Source organism: Rhipicephalus microplus, chromosome 2 (genome assembly GCF_043290135.1).
Source record: "Rhipicephalus microplus isolate Deutch F79 chromosome 2, USDA_Rmic, whole genome shotgun sequence".
NCBI classification, from domain to species: Eukaryota; Metazoa; Arthropoda; class Arachnida; order Ixodida; family Ixodidae; genus Rhipicephalus; species Rhipicephalus microplus.
In genome coordinates, this window is record NC_134701.1 from 274,354,526 (window position 1) to 274,374,294 (window position 19,769).

Below are 19,769 nucleotides of genomic sequence, written 5' to 3' on the forward strand. Positions count from 1 at the left end.
ATGTAACATGCGTATTAGCAACACCAGAAGCTGATATGAAGCACCGATGCTTGCGAGGATGCTCCCTCTGGACACTGCACAATAAATCAACTTTAGCGCATGGCAACTAACCACAATATGTAAACCCGACGTGACGGCTGTATTAAAAGAGGACATGCATGTAACGTTTATAAAATTGGGTAGGCAGTACTGCAACCACTATTGACGTTTCACGAAGATTGGCGTCTATTTGAAAAGTAGTTCCGAAACTTGGCGTAGCTCTGTGGTAAAATGCTCAATTGCCACGCAGAATGCTTGGGTTCGATTCCAGCTGGGACCTTGACATTTATTCTTTGCATTCGTCGGGTCAACGCTACCAATGCCGGTCATTTCTTAACGCTCGCGCGTTAATGTTGCCCATGTGTGTTCTCGTCGTTCCTGGATAGATACTAAGTGTCAATCACCTGTGGCACGACGTACGCGGCGGGATTGTGACATTATTCACGTCTTGACCAGCGTGTCATATTTGTCAAACCATCTTACCCTCCCATGCTAATTTTGGTTCACGCCAAGTTAAAGGGGTGACCACGAGAGCACCCTGTTGCGAAGCGCGCCTCCGACGACGTTACGAAGGGCGCCACGAATCTCACCGCTGCAACCACTGTTTCGAAAGACGGCGACGCTAATACGGTCCCGAAGGCGCCACTGCTTCGAACTCCACCGGAAAGGTCACCAGCCGTTTGGTAGCGTAGGTTTCTCAGCTCGCGACTGCTTCTGCGCAGAGCTGATAGACGAGCGGACGAGACAAAGGTGAGGATAACAAGGTTTATGTACAGCATATATACAGAGGCGTTACAAATTCGGCACTGGGGCCGACAGCTTAAAGACCCGAAGAGCCGAGCTCTCCTCTCTAACACACAGCTCTACTGCTCGCGACGCGCCGCAGGGCTTCTTTTACATGCACCGGGTGGATTCTTTGAGTAAGCAAATGTCCAACCAGAAGCGCCGCTGGTCGTAAGGTCAGAATCCTCCAATGGGGTCGCCGCGGGGCCACGTCATTCTCATCGAATCTGGAGCCGCTGCGCTGCACGTGGCTGCACCAAGGACGAGTGACGTCGCCACGCATTGCGTCAGACTCGCCAGACAGGAAGGCGCCGATTGCTTTGACGGGCTCGCTGGCTGAGGTGACTCACTGTGTGTGCGCGGCAGGAAGGCACCGTCGCGTGATGACGCCGTTGAGTTGTTCGCGTCAGGCGGGCTCGCGTGCTGGCCTTGACACAGATTGCCTTTTTCAGAGGCATGGACGTTCGCTGTGGACTCGCAGGCATAACAGCACCCCCACCGCCAGACAATGCGCCAGAAAAACGAGATGCTTCCACGTGGCTCGGATGTCAGGCGCGCTCGTTCGCCAGGTCCCTCCAGGTTCGCCTCCAGGGCCATGGGGAGAATGCAGCTCCAGACGCTGTTCCGGGAACACATCCCATTCTTGAGGACGGATCCCAGCTCCACTGGCTTGTCGCCACAACTTGTCGACCAGCTTCGCTCGTCTCTTCTGACGATCTTTGGTTTCAGCACTTGTCGATGGTTCTGCAACTTGTCAAGAACGGTTCAACAACAGACAGCACATGACACAAGGAAGTGCCCTCGGTCACCCGACAGAACACCAGACAAAGTATATTACAACATTTACCTAGCTACGTGTCTATCGGAATTTCGTTCCCTATACATCAAGAGGCACATGTGGGACACAAGACTCTTAAAATGACAACTCAAAGGTTTTACACGTACAATAACTTAACGAAATAGAATAGAACATAAAGTTGGCTCCTTGAGCTCATTCTGGACGAGAGCGCTCAGCAAAGGTAGTGATGAGGTCAAAATTTTGCCCCGAATCGCCAGCGAGAAACCGAGAGGTGGAGAAGGTACTAACTAAGCGCACGGCTCAATGTGTCTGCATTAGCGTTTAGCTTTCCTTTTTTTTTTTTAGCGAACGTCGAAGTTGCGCTGTTGGTGTATCACGCTCCATCTCAGTAACCGGCCACTTTTAGGTGACGATACCTATGCGGTACCAAGAGCGGCTCATACTTGCGACGTTGCAGAGGGGAACAACGATACGGCTTGCTAGGGATTGGCTCCTCACAAGTTAGCTCGATATCGTGTTCGATCATCACCGTGTTTCCGGGACGGTCCGAAAACACGTATCCAAACTCGGAAACAATCCCTTTGAGGTCCTCTTTCTGGACTTCACTTAACCTAGGCTCTAGGTTCAACTGCTCCAAGATTATCTCCGATTCACTTTCGATTACCTCACTAGAACTAAAAAGTTCTGCTCCCTCTTCCTTTGAAGCATTCAACAGCTGATTTACAACCGCTTGACGTTGAACGTATGGTTCCATCAAGTTGTAAATTTTGTCCGGCCGCCTTCCTAATTTCACTTCATATATCAGAAAGCTTCATGGGTGCCTTCCACTTGTCCGCGGATTTCCCCGCTCTCTGACAAGTGTCGCATGAGCGTACAAAGTCTTCGATATCCTTCCAGCATTTCGGTGAATAAAACTCAAGGAAAGCTCTAGCCTTGGTCTTTTTTTTTTTTTTGCCGAGATACCCTGCCCACGCGTTTTCATGCGTCAGTTCCAATAGTTGGCGACGATACTTTTGTGGCACCAAGAGCTGCTCATACTTGCGACCTTGCGCATTTGTGTAGCTCCGATACAGGAGCCCTGCTTTCTGAAAAAAAGAAACATTCTTTTTCTTTTTTCCCAAGTGTACGCTTTCCATTAGCGCTTTTATCGAGAAGTCCTCACGCTGCTCTCGAATGAGCGTTTCTCGATCAACCCTCGGCAGCTTACTCCAACTTTCCACTACAGGCGAGAGCCTTGCACCCCTCTCGCTCTTACTCAAAGGTGCCATGTCGTCTCCCCCTGCTACGGAAACCGCGCCAGTCGCTTCGGCGACTGGCCGCTCGAGTGACTGCTCACATGACTCACACGGAGAATTTTCCTCTTTGAGGTTCCGTCGACTCGCCGCCAAGGTCACTTGATGCTTCACCACATTGAACAATATCAAGCTCCTGAGGCTAAAGCTTCCGCGCTTGCCATCGCGCGAGGGCCATGTACATTAAGTTGGAAAAGAACGATTTATCCTGCACTTTGAGAAGCTGCTCTGAGTTATTGGAAAATAGATAAGGAAAACGATCGGGAAGCGCGGTAGACACAGCAGCTTCGGCGCGAAGCTTACCGAACGGGCCTTCAATGACAACTGTAGCGATTGGTAAGCAAGCACTCTGCTCCTCGGCGACTAGCCTGATCCACGCGCATTCTCCTGTAAAGTCATCCGGAGATATCAATGAAGGATGGACAACGTCCAAGGTTGCCGCTGAGTCACGAAGTGCTCGACACGTTTTCCCATTCACACTAATTTCTTGGATATACGGCTCTAACAACCGCATAAGTTCTTTTTCGATTCTCGGATTGTTGCGAAAGCAAACTTTTGCTTACAGTTTATCGCGATGTGCCCTTCCGTTCTGCAGTTGTAGCAAATTCGCGGCTTCCGTAGATCAGGTTTCTTTGAAAAGCCCTCTTTCCTTTCATCCTTTTCAACGCGCACTGCCCTGCTATGCAACTTTCGGCGAGTATAATACTCCTCAGCTAACTCTTCTGCCTTGTTTAGCTGTACTTCACCAAGTTTGTCCTGCAGCCAAAGCTTGACATCCTCCTCGATGCAGTGGTAGAATTGCTCCAATGCAATGCATTCTACCACTTTATCGCGGTCGTCATGAACACCTTCGCCCTTGAGCCATTAAATTAAATCGGCTTTCAGACGAAACACGAAGTCAACGTGTGACTCATTCCCCTTTTTAGCATACCGGAACCTTTGCCTGAAAGCCTCGGGTGACAACTTATAACGTCTCAAGAGCACTTCCTTAACCTCGTCATAGCTCTCAAACGCTTCCCTCGACAAGCAAGTTATCGCGTCGGACACTTCGCCGGGAAGAAGAGCTAACAGGTTCTGCGCCCAAAGAGACCGCTCCAAAGCATTTCGCTCACAGGCGTGTTCAAACTTGACGAGATACTTCGCCATGTCCTCGCCTACTATGAACGGTGGCAGTTGGTCGCGAATTCTCTGACCGTTGACCTGAACTGTCGCAGAAGCTACGCTAGGCACCTGCTAACACTGTAGGATTGCCAATTCTATTCGTTTCAACTCAAGGCGCTCCTGTCTCTCGGCCTCCTCACGGCGTTCTCGCCTTTCAGCTTCTTCGCGCTCGCGAACTTCTACTTCTCGCCTTTCAGCCTGCCCGCGGCGTGCTTTGATATCCGCCCAGACCTCATCGACTTCCTCAGCCGACACTCCTTCATCCTTCATGATCTCAAGGATCGCTTGCTTTCGTTTCGCACGGCCCAAAGAAATGCCGAGTTCCTCACAAATTTCGATGAGTTCCTTCACTTTAAGGTTCTCCATCGTTCACACTAGCCTCTTGCTGTTTGCCCCTGTTAAGAATCTACTTGCCGTACCCACTATAATACCCCTGTCACACGGGCACCAGCGAAGACCATTTAACTCCCTCGTCCTTACGACAACGAAGATGCCGTTCGTGTCACGCAGCCACCCTTACGCAAACGAAGGTAAACGGAGAATTTCGCAAAGGACGTTCAACGATCTCCCTTCCCAGCGAAACGAGGTAATCTCGAGCCCAGCAGTCTAGAAGTCAGAGAAAAATCTCGAGCACTAAGTGGTCGCAGTGAAAGAATAATACATTTTGGCAATATTAAACGTTTTTTCGTTGCAGTACTCATTCACAACGCGTGTTTGTTTACATATATTTAAGCACGTCAGAGTTCACTTACTCTCAACACCGATGCCCTGCACATCGTGCCTCGTGAGTCTGGCCGGCCGGCACGAGCCGGTCAACGTCATTACCAGCCCAATATCGCACCACTTCCTCACGTCGTCCGCTGTGTCACTCATGACTGAAGAACACAAAATGTGCGCTTACGAAGCAAGGAAGCATAAGAACTTTCGTACCGGGCATGTTACACGGGCAACAAAACAACTAAAAGCACAATTTGCCAGTGTCACTAGCAGCATCACTACATTGAACAAATGCGTTTTTATTTGAAATTATTTTTAATAGTTTGTTAGTCGCATACCTACTTAATAGTGCTTTTTTTGTAAAAAGCGCATAACGAGGATTCACAAAAAATCAATAGAGATGAAATTAGAATACTTTTCCGAGAATCAAACAACGCCAGCTGAGTTCCTTCGCGGCAACTGTTACAACCTTGTCATTGCCGTGTGACACTGCCACAACTCCTTCTCCATCGAATCCCCTAGGGGAGATTTACGTTGAAGGTGTTCAACGGAGTTTGGTGGTGGCCGTGTGACAGGGGTATAAGTCTACTAGCAACACGCGCAAGCAATTTTTAACACTCCCGTGTTTACACCCTCCGCATTAACTTTGGTTTCAAAGCGCTTCGACTTGAAACTATCAAAGCTCACTCTAATGCTTCACACAGCCCTTCTCTAAACTACTATAACCTGAGCTAGAGTAGTCTGGTGAACTGAGGGGAAAACATAAGGCACTACTCACCGCATCGATGTCACTGACGCCGGCCGATCCCGCAGCTGCCAACCACTGTTGCGAAGCGCGCCTCCGACGACGTTACGAAGGGCGCCACGAATCTCACCGCTGCAACCATTGTTTCGAAAGACTGCGACGCCAACACGGTCCCGAAGGCGCCACTGCTTCAAAGTCCGCCGGGAAGGTCTCCAGCCGTTCGGTAGCGTAGGTTTCTCAGCTCGCGACTGCTTCTGCGCAGAGCGATAGACGAGCGGACGAGATGACGGTGAGTTAAAGAAGGTTTATGTACAGCATATATACAGAGGCGTTACAAATTCGGCACTGGGGCCGACAGCTTAGAGACTCGAAGAGCCTAGCTCTCCTCTCTAACACATAGCTCTACTGCTCGCGACGCGCCGCAGGGCTTCTTTTATATGCACCGGGTGGATTCTTTGAGTAACCAAATGTCCAACCAGAAGCGCCGCTGGTCGTGAGGTCAGAATCCTCCAGTGGGGTCGCCGCTGGGCCGCATCATTCTCATCGAATCTGGAGCCGCTGCGCTGCACGTGGCTGCACCCAAGGACGAGTGACGTCGCCACGCATTGCGTTAGACTCGCCAGACAGGAAGGCGCCGATTGCTTCGACGGGCTCGCTGGCTGAGTTGACTCACTGTGTGTGCGCGGCAGAAAGGCACCGTCGCGTGATGACGCCGTTGAGTTGTTCGCGTCAGGCGGGCTCGCGTGCTGGCCTTGACACAGATTGCCTTTTTCAGAGGCATGGACGTTCGCTGTGGACTCGCAGGCATAACAACCCAAACGTACGCGGCTAGATAGATAGATATGCTAAAAGTCGCCGAAGTTCGCTAAGAAATGCTTCGCACTTGAGACGGGGAGGCCCGGGCTTAGGGTGCCACTCCCTAGCTTCACCACAGAGCACCAATTGTGCAAGCATATCGCGCGCGCGCGTGTGTTTAACAGCTTGTTGAGAGGCTTCCGACCACAAGTTTTTTTTTTTTCGGAGAAGATCGGGCTTCATCTTCCTTCCTATTGAGCTCACTTGATGGAGTTCGGCAAGTTGCTTGCTTTTGATGGCTCAGAATGTCCAGCTTGACAGTCTAGTCAGCTAAGGCCCAGTAAAGTTAACTGCCACCTTTGCAGTGCGTGATGTTTAAAACGTGGTAGACGTGTCACTTCTGGTGCACGCAGTAAGACAACCTAGTTGACGCTATAAGTAAACATAGCCTTTGAGATAGGCTTTTATTATTTAGGAGTCTATGTTGGCGCACCCGGTGAAAACCTCACTTGAATAAAGAAAAAAAGCACTAACTAAGCTGATGTCGCCGGAAGTGGTTATGTCTGCCGTACTGTAGACGTCAGGTAGGTTTTCTTTCTTATGTACAAGGCGAATCTATAAGATTCGAGTCCGGCGTCATTATAGTGGGCCTCAGCAGAAGCCGTCTCAAAGCGGCTTTCTATACTCGCTGAACGATCCAAAATGTTGCAATCTATCTTACCCTTTAAAGTTATCACGTGACAGCCTAGGCCCTGCAGCTTGGTTTTAATAAGACGCAGCAAGGACTTCAGAAACAAGTTTAATCAGCAGACTACGCGAAATTTATTCGCTTAATGAATTGTCAGTCTTGTGGTGCATGTTTATGCTCTTACATTTTTGTTAGCTATTTATCTTGATAATAGCACACCATTCGGTTTTGTATGATGCCAACATGAAGTGTACAGTTGTAGGTTCAACTTATGTACTATGTATCTGTGTTAATGGTACCGATGAGCCGCTCCCTTCGTTCGTCTTGACGCAGCTGCGGTCCCTTGAGCCGCTTCGCTCTTTTGTCGAATTCTTTTCCGAAAATTTCCAGTTTAAATTTAAGGTCGGCCTCAGTTGGTTTCCGGGCCCTCGGTACATTGTTTGATTGGGCGCTCACTATTTTAACTACCTGGCGATCAACTACGCACAATGTGAGGAGTCCAGGTGAGCTGTCGAAACCAGAAGGCTTTGATCACAAGTTCTGAATAACCGTGTCTAAAATGATAACACTGCCGATTTCAATTTCCACACGCTGCGGGCGCTGGCGCTTAAGTAAGCGTGCTGAAACTATGCGCATCACCGGTTTCGCCGTCCGCGTCTTCGTCTCCATCGGTCAAATCGCTGCTCACGTTTACGGTGAAATTGTTCCAGTCCTCGGACAGCGTAGACGACGGGGGGGTACAGCTCAGCGGGAGGCTGCTGCATGCGGTATAGGAAGAAATTAAAAAGGGCATAAGACATTGTCGCAAGCGCAGAATGCAAAAGCGGCGCAGGCGTCGTTATAAAAAGGAAAAAAATACAGTGAATTAGCTCGGCTATATGCTAATATATACGTAGCGTGCGCTACGGACGGATGGATGGACGAACTATCGAGCGAGTGATCTCACGCAAGTCAAGCGCCAGCCCCCTAGCGACACGTCACAACCAAACGTCAGTCCAGGGACTTCCACAGGCCTTCTCCAGTGGGATAGCTGTTCACAATGTGACGTCAGTGCTCCTCGCGCTTGCCCAGAACCGCCCAACGAAAGGCACGCGAAACTGCATGCTGAACCTCGGTCAGTGTAGCTTAACAAGAACAAAATCAACGCTCTTTCATCGTGAACTTACTTACAGCGCAACACCAGAAAAAATACAGGACAGTGAAGGAGTAGAACAGAAAGAAAAGACGGCGCTGTTCTACTCCTTCCCTGTCCTGTATTTTTTCTGGTGTTGCGCTGTAAGTAAGTTCACGATGGATCCTAACCAACTGGCCCAACTTACCGTCTTTCAACGCTCTTTTCCGGGCCTTTCGGTATCCCCTGTGTTGGTAGCGGTGTCACCAGTCATGTCAACAGCAGAAAAAAAAAAAAACAGTTGCTATACCTTCTGGTACGCACGCTCTCTGCATATCTTCTTTGATGTAAGAAAAGGGAACACTCGGCCAGGAGGATAGACGAGCCAACGAACGGAGTGAATGCCGAAGGCAAGAGCGAAACGAGCGAGAGCCACGTTTCGATCATCAGAGGCGTGTAATCTTGAAAATCCTGGCTGCTGCGTGTTTTCTGTAGACCTACGCATCACTGCAGAGCACTAATAGTAAATTTAGACCTCTGAGTGGGCCCTTTAAAACGTGTCATCCCGGTTTCAGTTCCAAGTCAACGCTATATCATATCACTCAGTGCGCCGTCTTTATCAGCCGTGATGGCTTTTCAAATACTGTAGCGCCACATTACACAAACAATGCGGTCAGCTGAGTTCCGCAAGGCACACGGGTGAGTCCACTTACGGGCAGCGTGACAGCAGGTGGAATCTGAGAACGTGGCCGCTAAAACAGCGGTACACCACGTCGTGCCTGTTGAAGAGCATAGCGATGAGAAGAAACGCATGTTGCACTGTGGCCAGGGTAGGGTCATCGTAACTCTCCGCAGAAAAGAAAATAATTAGTCGACAACATCTGACCATAGCGGTCTATATCAAATGCAAAGACATGTCCAGCTTGACAATGTGTAAAGCACATGTGTAAAGCACCATGCTAAATAAGCTACAGTACGTTCCAGTGGCATGCCAGAAATATTTTTCGGGCGTGTTATACGCCACCGATACAAGGCATAAATAAATAAAAAGAAACATACAGTGCCAGGTCATTTTATAGACCTGGAAGCAGTTTATACGGGAACCAGTTTCGGGAACAAGTAGCCGATGTCTCAATTTTCGTTTTTACATTTTATTATATCTATTCGGTGCGCAAATAGCAAGGGTAAATAAATAAAGGCTGAAAGGAGGAGGAGAGGAGGTACACAGCGCTCGAAAAGTTTTGGGGAGTATAATTCGGACACCCCACCCCACCGCCTCTCACTCTGGCTGTGCATTCGGTACTCGGTGCGAATTTCGCATTTTCGCCAGATAATAAGAAGGAAATTCGTGGGATTCATTTTTTTCCTTTAGTTGCAATATAGGAATGCAGACAGCAAAACCAGAGAAAGCGTGGGCGAATAAATTATTGGTACATTGAATTGCTGATAGATTGATATGTGGGGTTTAACGTCCCAAAATAACCATATGATTATGAGAGACGCCGTAGTGGAGGGCTCCGGAAATTTTGAACACTTGGGGTTCTTTAACGTGCGCCCAAATCTGAGCACACGGGCTTACGGCTTTTTGCCTCCTTTGAAAATGCAGCCGCCGCAGCCGGGATTCGATCCCGCGACCTGCGGGTCAGCAGCCGAGTATACCTTCGCCACTAGACCACCGCGGCGGAGCATACTCACTTACTACTCAGATAGAGCCGCGAGCTTGAGTGAGTCCATTTGAGAAATCATTTAGGGAGTCAAGCTGAGGAAAAAATTTAATGAGCCTGAATCCGAGTGAGCACTAAGCTCGAAATGCTATCCAGAACTAAAGTTAAACACCTAATTAGTATTCAAGGCCCTTTAGTTGCCGGTGTTCATTAGATGATTCGGAAAAGTATGGTGTTTTAGTCATGAAGCAGCTCTTTCACTCACGTGTGTAGCGCCGTACGTACGTGCGTGCGTCCGTACGATCCCGCCGCAACGCATTCCCCTCACCGCAGCTGTTGGAGCGGTGCCAAGTAGGTCACGCCGCAGCTGCGCGTTCACGTCACGTTCCCCTCGCAGGTGCGCGCTGACGTTGCTCTCTCCCTCACCCGCAGCACACTCGTCGCAGCGCTCGCAGCTGCCGGCTCCTCCACCGAGCATTCGCTTGGGATTCACTCGCAGGATTAGCGGCGGTTGTTGCTTCGCCTGCGTACTGGCAGCGTCTGGCCTGCGGCACGCATGTATTCCGCGGGTCGCTCTTCATCGCCAGCGTGCCGAAGGTGCGGTGATGACGAAACGCTGCAGCATATTGTTTGCTCCTGCCCTGACCTGGCCACTGAGCGTTGCGCACTGGTAAGCCGCTATCGTCTGCTTGGACTACCTGCCGAAACAATGGAAGACATACTTTTTCCCGCGCGCTCGAAGACGAAAGCCCTTCGAGCCTTCCTCGAGTTCTGTGCTTGCGCGGACCTCGCCGCCTTATAGACGGACTCTTTTCACTCGCACTACTGACTGTACTGACAAGACGTTCTCTTGCCATGACATTCACTTTTTCTTTCCTTCCTCTCTTCTTCCTATCATCTTTACTTCCCCTTCCCCGATCCCTAAAGGCGCTGAGCCGTGCCCCCGCGACGGGAGGCAGAAAATAGCGTCCTTTTTGTCTCTTCCTCTTTCATTAATCTCTCTCTCTCTCTCTCTCTCGCAGGATTACAAGCTGGACGGTTGTGCCCTCGCGATCTCCGACTTCAGCGTAGCTCCCGCCGACTGGTTCGCCCTCCGCGGTCTCCTGACGCCGTGTAGCTCTCGCATTGTGGCGCCCCGCCCTTGGACTGCTTCGACCGGATCCCCACTTTCCTATCTCCTTCTTTTTTCCTCTCGTTGGCTGTCTTCTTCTGCTTCTACTTTCCTTCTATTCTTTTTATCCCTCCTTCCCCACACCCCTATAAGGCACTGCGCCGTGTCGCCTGAAGGCAGACAGAAATTAGGTGCCTTTTTCCTCTTCATTCTAATCACTACCACCACCCTCCACCGACTCACAACACACTTCTCTCTCACTTCAACCTTTTTTACCACCCGCAACGCTCGACCACTCGTCGAGTGGAAACACTCTTTCGGCTAGTTTATCTGCAATGAGAGTTGCTCAAAGCTCAACCCTCCTCCCGTGTCTTTGCGTTTCAAACAAATGCGTAATTTTTTTCACCCTTGCATGGGGTTTTTGTAGTGTGTTTTTATTATGTATAATACGCCACCGTAATAAAATCATTCTGCTGGCGTATTCGCACTTTGTATCATAGTATTACAATTTATATCGCGTTCATGAGTATTGTTCATGAGTGAATATTCAGTTATTTAGTTTGCTCTACGTCTGTTTGTACCACTGCTCTATTTGTATAATACTCGTCTAATTTTTTTGTTCGTTTCTCCGACTCTAAATATAAAAGCTTATATTCCCCTACTGCTGCTATGTATGTGGGCCCTCAGGAATGCTCAGGTGGTTTTTTAAACCGCTTTTCGCCTGAGGGACGCCCAACTTGTTGAAAAAAAGACATGTCGGAAATTAATAAATATGAATGAATGAATGAATGAATGAATGAATGAATGAATGAGTAAACGCAACACCGGGTTTCACTTGCAACCGTTCTTCCAGCACCAGCGTCGACGTCCGTTTCAACCGGGTCAACGCCGTGTGCACCGCTGATGCTTTTCATCCCATCAGGAATCCGGAGAGATGGTCCATACTTTTATGGACACCATTATTATACGTCATATATAACGGAAGTTTCCCTCTTGAAGTAGAATTAACGTCTAAAGATAAACATATTTGACAGATATCTGCCTGGCTGGGTGAATAAAACGAACTCTCCAACCACTTTTATTCAAAGTTTGTAATATTAAAATTCAAAACTGGCCCTACGTGTCGGGACCCATTCGGTCCCTTCTTCAGGGGATGACTGATCGGCCAGCTACGGACCTCATCGGCCCTTCTGCATAAGTGAATGTACTGCAGGTCGTTCAGCGGCCGATGGCACTTGTGAAACAGCCACTCCATCAGGCTTCTGGCAGCGTGGCCTGATAGAAGTTCGGCCGAATCGCGCAGTTTGCGGATGATGGGGCAGAAACGGTCGTCGAGAGTGATATCTGCAGCGATGCTGTTGAAACGAGGCTTGTGAAAGGCGTCATTTTGCTGCAAACGAAAAGAGAATTCACTATCAGGGCAGGAAAAACTGGTCGAGTTGGTTACGGTTCGTATTTAAAGCAGTGTTTCGAGATGACGGGAGCACACACACAAAAAAAGAAGACCACATCACGAAAGCACCTTGTCCCGTCGTCTCCTTTGTCTTTTGCGCTGCTTTAAGCTTTCATTGTCTGATGCAGGTATGAGTGTCTTTGTAAGCAAAATCCAAAAGGTTTCTTAGAAGGACATGGCAGCATAAATTATTCTCATACATTTGCGCGCGAGAGCGGTTAAACAGACGTGAAAGGGAACGTCGGAGCGCGAGTCGGCTACTCGGCAACTTTTTTGACGCTGGCCGGCGCAGTGATGCAGGCGCTACGCCCTAGGCCCGTAGCCAGGACTTTTTTTCCAGGGGAGGGGTTGCTTGTTTGAAGTCTTGAAACTCTTTTTTCATTTTATTATTATTATTTTACATCGGTTAGGCACTCCTCTCCATCCGAACATCAGAGGGGAGAGGGGGGAGGTTGGCTGGATGCGGGCCTGCCGGGCTAAACTGCACCTGCGCGAAGTTGCACGTGCAGGTGCAGTCGAGCGCGGCCGTGGCCTAGTTGAGACGTTTGCGAGTGGCCGCGTACGTCAGCGGGTGACGAAACCACACCACTAACAGCGCGCACTGCGCGAGACAGACTTGCAGGCTCAGGAGAATTCGACTCTGGCTTAGTTGGTGCTTGCTGTTTGTTTAACTTGACGACACAAAAAATACGAGGACACTGGCGGTGACTTCGACTTTACAGCCAGTGTGGTCGTCTTTCTTGTGCGGCCGAGATGTCGAAGAGTTGCAAACACGTAGAGACATTGGCCACATGCTCCGATGTTCCCCTGTGTACACGCCACACAGAGAGAAAGGAGCGCAGAAGGAAGTGCACAATACGTTAGTGTGTTGGAAGAAGAGCCTTCGGGCAGCGTGTATGTGTGTGCAATGACATCACCTCACTGGTTCAGTGCGAAATAAAAGTTGCGACATGAATACAAATATAAAAATTACGTAATGACGTGCTTCGCACAGTGGTCCCCGGCTTCCGAGAGGGCAGAAAACAGTTCTTCGAATGTATACCATATGCGATTCTTGATCGCCTGGATTATCGTCAAGAAAACGTGCGCAGCCGTAACCCTAGGCGCGCAAAAATGACGTGCTAGGCCAGATTGAACAAAGGGGTGAAGCAGAATTGGCGACACTCACAAACAACTCTTCTGGATTATCGCTTGCAGATTCCAAGAGGGTGTGATGGGGGGTTACCACTACTTCTCTGTCCTCACACAGATGGTTATACAAGCTTACCTTCGCAAAGGCAAAATTATGCGGTTGCACGGCTTTTCGGTGCTCGAAGGTGGTATAAGGTCAGCGACGATTTCGAAGGCTCGCTGAAATGCCGCCTGTTAGCACTGTTGCAGCTTATCGAGGCCTTGACAGGCGAGCGCATCAACGAACTCCAGCGGCCGGCCCACTGAAGTCCGCACGACGGGCTGGCACAGCAGCGCCACGACAGCGGCCACACTGTTGGCTGCAGCCAGAGGGGCAGCGATCAAGAACGACCAAACCTGGACTTCTCTGCGAGTTCGCGACACCCGCTCAAGAAGTCTAGACACCAGAGGAACATCGACTAACCGCTCCACAAAGTGAAACTGCCTTTGCTGCGGCACGTTGGTCGCTACTGCATTGTTTAGCTGTGTCTTCAAGCACATACTCTCGTGCAGTAATGACCGACTTCAGCCCTTAGTACTAAGTGGCTGCTACTGGACATCTAAAATTTTGAATTGGCGATCAAGTGCGTCACCACGAAGCTGAATGTCGTCCTCGCGCATGCTCTTGATGCTGAACCGTTAGTACGAAATGAGAAGGACACATTCACGGGAATTTCTTGGCAGCGCGATGGATCAATGTCTGAAGTTTGTTTATTTTACGGTGAAAGATGTATAATGAGCGAAGGCTGTTATGAAACGTGCTGTAGTTGTCCGCCACCGCCGCCAGTGTACGTAACCGCTATGGCACGAAATAAGAAAAAAAAAGTAATATAGTTAATAGAAAACACGATGGACGCAATGCGATTCAAAACCGGGTTCTCTGCGTGGCAGGCCCACTGTTCTACCACTGAGCCACGCCAAATTGGCCCCAGGCAGGTTTAATGTCGGGAAAGGAATCTCGTTTATATGAGTAAAAAAGAGTTATAGAACAGCAAAGAAACAACCACAACACACACACACACACACACACACACACATATATATATATATATATATATATATATATATATATATATATATATATATATATATATATATATATATATATATATATATATATATATATATATATATATATATATATATATATATATATATATACACGTTCTGTATGTTATCGCAGTCGGCATTTTCTTCTTTCCTTTGTGTACCCAGGTTTTCAGAACTACATTGTCGGCGATCGCATCGTCGCTTCAAACAATTAAACAATTGCGTTGCCACTTCTGAATGGCTATTGTCAGGGCCCCCTTCGTATACGCATTTTCATGTGTCATGTGCACAGATAAAAAAATACATTACATAAATACACCGCGTTCCATTTTTCCACCTTTTTTCTACCCTATAGTTGTGCGCACGGAAGAAGTGCACTATAGGCAAGCTCTTTGGACACACGTTTGCATGCCCCCTTGCTATATTGAAACATTATTTAGAGTTACGGCCACTTGTCAGACTTATCCAGTGTGGTCGGATGGGGAAAGGGTGGGTGGCAGCGATTGAGAGGAGTATATAGGTGACCGATGACGCAACCAGCTGATCACCGCTGCATTGCTTTCCCCAGCTAATTGATTGATTTGTGGGGTTTAACGTCCCAAAACCACCATGTGATTATGAGAGACACCGTAGTGCAGTGCTCCGGACATTTCGACCACCTGGGGTTCTTCAACGTGCACCCAAATCTGAGCACACAAGCCTACAACATTGCCGCCTCCATCGGAAATGCAGCCGCCGCAGCCGGGATTCGAACCCGTGACCTGCAGGTCAGCAGCCGAGTACCTTAGCCACTAGACCACCATGGCGGGGCCTTTCCCCAGCTACCTCGAGCGAAATGGAAAGATAATCTCACGTTCGTGACACGTGTGGATTAGTGTTCGTTTCTGTTATGGCACCATTTCGCCCCTGCTTTACGCTGGCACTGGCGTTTCTGGCTGACGCTCTGGTACCCAATAACGTGAGTACTAATAGTAATAAGATTACGCCGCGCTGTCTTCATGCCATTGTAGTTATCAACAAGGCGCCAGTCATGCAGCCCCTAATCCCGGTCAGGAGCGGATCCAGCCACTCATTTTAGGTGGGACCGGTCACCTAAAGTGACACCGAAGAGGGGGGCGTGGTCATATATTTTTTTTTTTTTGCTAGCAGAAAAAACTCTTCATAACGCAAGTACTCTTAATGCGTGCACGCAGTGGTTTCACACATTTGTCCTTTTTGATGGTATGAGGTGTACTACGAGCACTGAACAAAGGAAAAGGGGTGCTGACAGAAATTTAGGAGGGGGAATTGCCCCTACCCCCCCTCTGGATCCGCCAATGATGCCTGTTATCTCGCCTAGTTCGTGTCCTCGCCAATGGGCTATCTGCCCATAGCACACAGCTGCATCGACCACCCGAAAGATGCCTGTTTAAAGCTTGCTTATTTTAGAATGAAACGTTGTGGAATATTCCCAATATAGTGGTCATTCACCAATATTTTCATATTGATAAAGGGAACAATGTATGGTCCATATCTGGCTCTATGGTGGCGACACATTTTCGAAATTCACAGTGAGGAAACGTTGACGACAAAGGAGAAAAGATTGACAGACCACAAGCGTTGACTTTCAGCTAAAATTTTTCTAAAACTGAAAATGCAAAAGAAATAAGGACACTTTATATTGGCAACAATATTGACAACACGGGAACCTCGGCCAAACTTCACCCTTTGCGCACTCTTGTACATGCAGTCAGTGCATTTGCCACTTATCAAGAAACCGTATCTCGTTCACTGCGAGAGCGATCGGTGGATGGCTGATGCTGTTATTTGTCCTGGATAAGCGCTGTTTGAATTTCGGTCACGAATATGTGTACCGACTCGCCCTCATACTTGCACTTATACGCCAACATATAGGCTGCTCCGTTGCTTCATTGGCAAGTTCCTCCCCCCCTCCACCATTCGCCCCTTCTTCCAAAGTCGAGACCCACTCGTCGGTATGCACTACAACGCGTCTTCCCTGCTTTCTACAGGCTGCTGACATTCGGGCAGTACGGATCGCATCGAATGTTCTTGCCGGAGCTATGCTGGATAGCGAAACCTGTTACTTGATGCTCTGCGGAGAACATAATTACCACGCGGTATCTTGGTTGTAACCGGAGGACTTGCCAGAATGTGTGAACATATATATCGTGCCTTCTACTCCTGTCTGCTACAAAAAAAAAAGATATCTTGCGCTGTGCGGGGCTACAGAGTGGTCATTGTCTCAATTGGCGCCCACCCTCATATTTTTATGCGCTATCACGCTACACCACGTCCTGTGTGACTGTCCGCTGTATGACATCCAGAGACTCACTGGCGTCCGTTCTTGCGTGCATCGACAACAGCCAAATGCCTGTGGACACTATTCTGTCAAGTGCCCGAGAGAAGACGTTGCAACAGAAGGCGACAAAAGCACTGATGAAATTCCTACGCGACACGGACTTGAACAAGCGGCTGTAACAGCAATGTCACACACCACGAAAGACAAGACTGGACTATGATTTAGTGTGTGCGCGTGCGCTGCCTAATGTGCTGTGTTCATCTGTCTTCCCTCTCTGCTCTCTATCTTTCATCTCCCCCATCCCATGTGCAGGGTAGCAAAGCGGCTGCCTACAGGCTGTATAGCCTCCTCGCCGTTCTTTTCCTCCTATTTTCCTTCCTTCCCTAGGTCCTGCCAACACATTTGATGTACAAAAGAAACGTCCATCAGCCACGTGACTCACGGCGAGCTTACGACCAGTCAAACAGATGTCATTTCTAATTTTTTCGCATTTACATATTTTACGAGCTTTGAGCTACCATTTATCGCATAGTGTGGAACCCATTCACAAATGTTCTCGAAGATAAGTTAGAACGCATTCACAAAAGAGCTGCAAGATTCCTCACGGGACAGTACGATTACGATATTCGACGTTAACAAATAAGAGAAAAACTAGGGTGGAAGTTACTTTCCACACGCATAAATATAATCAGGCTAAAACTTTTGTACAATATTTTAAGAGGTAATTTAAGAGGTATTTAAGAGGTATTTTAAGGGGAATCGGCACAAACATGTATATAAGACAGCCTCGTTATCATTCTAAGAGACGGTACAATTCAAGAAAAATAAGGCCCTACAAATGTCGTATTAACGTTTTTAAGTTCTCATTTTTCCCTAGAACAATTGAAGAACGAAATCTGCTTCCCGATGATACAGTATGTGCATCAAACGTTTCTTCTGCCATTGACAACTTCATATCAATCTAGTTAAATATTACAAGAAACGTCGCTACAATTGACTGTCTTGAGGACTTTTTATTATTCTTATTACTGTGATATCTTAATGTACCAGTGTATAGTTTTGATCATGATGGGTTGTGACGTTTTATTATTATTAGGTGCAATTGATTCCCTACGATGACCTACTCGGGCGATGTAGGTATATGTAACAAATAAATGTAATAAATAGCAGAGGCGTATCCGCCCCCTTACTCCATTCCCCACCAAATTTTCTTCTCAGTCGGGGCATGCAGACGCCAAAAACGACACACCGCCACATCTGCTTGCCCTGCCCCCACTTGATATAAAGGAAGTGCCCCTCCCCCTACCCCGTAAGAAAAAATTTTTGCCTACGCCCCTGTCGCATAGGTCACCTTTCATCAACCGCAAGCTGTCCCTGCAGGGCGTGCACGTGTTTGTTAGCACTGAAACCGCGAAACATTTTATTCTTACAGATGATAGATATTTACAATTCTAAGAAGGAAACGAAATGGAATTTCACACGTGACTCGCCGTTTATCGACTTTATCTTTATTTGATGAAGCCGTATAACGATTTCATCTTCAACCACGCGACACAATAGCACGGTAAGTCAGGATGAGGAAAGAGGCGTCGAAGAACGGGACCTGCTCGTTTTGCTTCTGACGTACGACAGGAACAATGCCCGTATGTAGGAAAGCGAATGTGAAACCTGGTTTAAAATACGAAGCGGTGCAATTCGACGTCATGCAGGTGACATGAGATAAGGAACTGAGCACGGATCAATCTTATCTTATCTGAACCGGGGCTTCTTCTTGTCTGCCTCAATTATTCGCTTGTTATACAGCGCTTGGCTACTGACACAAAGGTTGTGAGTTCGAACCCGACAGTGGCAGTCGCATTTCGATGGTGGCGGAATGCAGGAAGCTCGTGCACTCTGCGACGCAATCGCCCGTCAAAGAACATCAGATGGTCGAAATTTGCGGTATACCGTCTCGTATGCGGCGGGCCTCATAATCGTGTCGTGGTTTTGAAACACAAAGACCCAAGATATCATTGTTCGCGAGAGCTTCTCAAAAGAAAGCTCTCGTGCCAGAGTCGATGGGAGGTAATGTGTTATGCACAAACTCCAACAAATATGCCCCCCCCCCCCCCCCCCGCATGTGAATGCGCAATATCTTCAAGTGATATAGACAGCCCCGCAGAAAGCCAACCACAACATGGCGCTAGGGAAGATGAGGCTACACTAGGTTACTTCGAGGGCCGTCGTGCACTATACCACATTCGTGTGGCATTCCTGATTTCTCTTTTGCTTTTGTATCCTTATCTAAAGCCTCATTGCCTGAGCCTTTCGCGGAACAGGGTAACAAGCCGAGCTTGATTGATATGTGGGGTTTAACGTCCCAAAACCACCATATGATTATGAGAGACGCCGTAGTAGAGGACTCCGGCAATTTCGACCACCTGGGGTTCTTTAACGTGCACCCAAATCTGAGCACACGGGCCTACAACATTTCCGCCTCCATCGGGAATGCAGCCGCCGCAGCCGGGATCTGAACCCGCGACCTGCGGGTCATCAGCTGAGTACGTTAGCCACTAGACCACCGCGGCGGGGCTAACAAGCCGAGCTTGCGCACTGGATAGCTTCCCTGTCAATCCACATGGGAAAAGAAAAAAAAAAGTATACGTAACGTTGGTGATGCTACAAGTTGCAGACCGCGATCGAGAACGCTTGCTACCCGTCTGTGAAACTCTTGAAGCGCCTGAAGCATGCTTCACGCCCAAAGTTGTCATTCTTCCCTTGCGGTCAGTGGAAGTATAAACGGGGGATGGCACATGAACCCCCCTCCTCAAATTTTTTTTTTTGCCATGGCATTGAGAGCGAAAAATGACCATTGCAAAAAGGTGTCTACTCCTACCCCCGCCCCCCCCCCCC

The 19,769-nt window shown here is 48.6% G+C and overlaps 1 long non-coding RNA gene across 1 annotated transcript in view; it reads left to right on the forward strand.

Annotated features, from left to right (window-relative positions):
- Nucleotides 1–11,757, forward strand: part of LOC142777486 (uncharacterized) — a 96,447-nt gene extending 84,690 nt beyond the window's left edge. Inside the window, exon 3 of the long non-coding RNA XR_012888134.1 lies at nucleotides 10,817–11,757. This is a non-coding gene — a long non-coding RNA (uncharacterized LOC142777486). The remainder of the gene's footprint in view (nucleotides 1–10,816) is intronic.
- The last annotated feature ends 8,012 nt before the right edge of the window (nucleotides 11,758–19,769 follow it).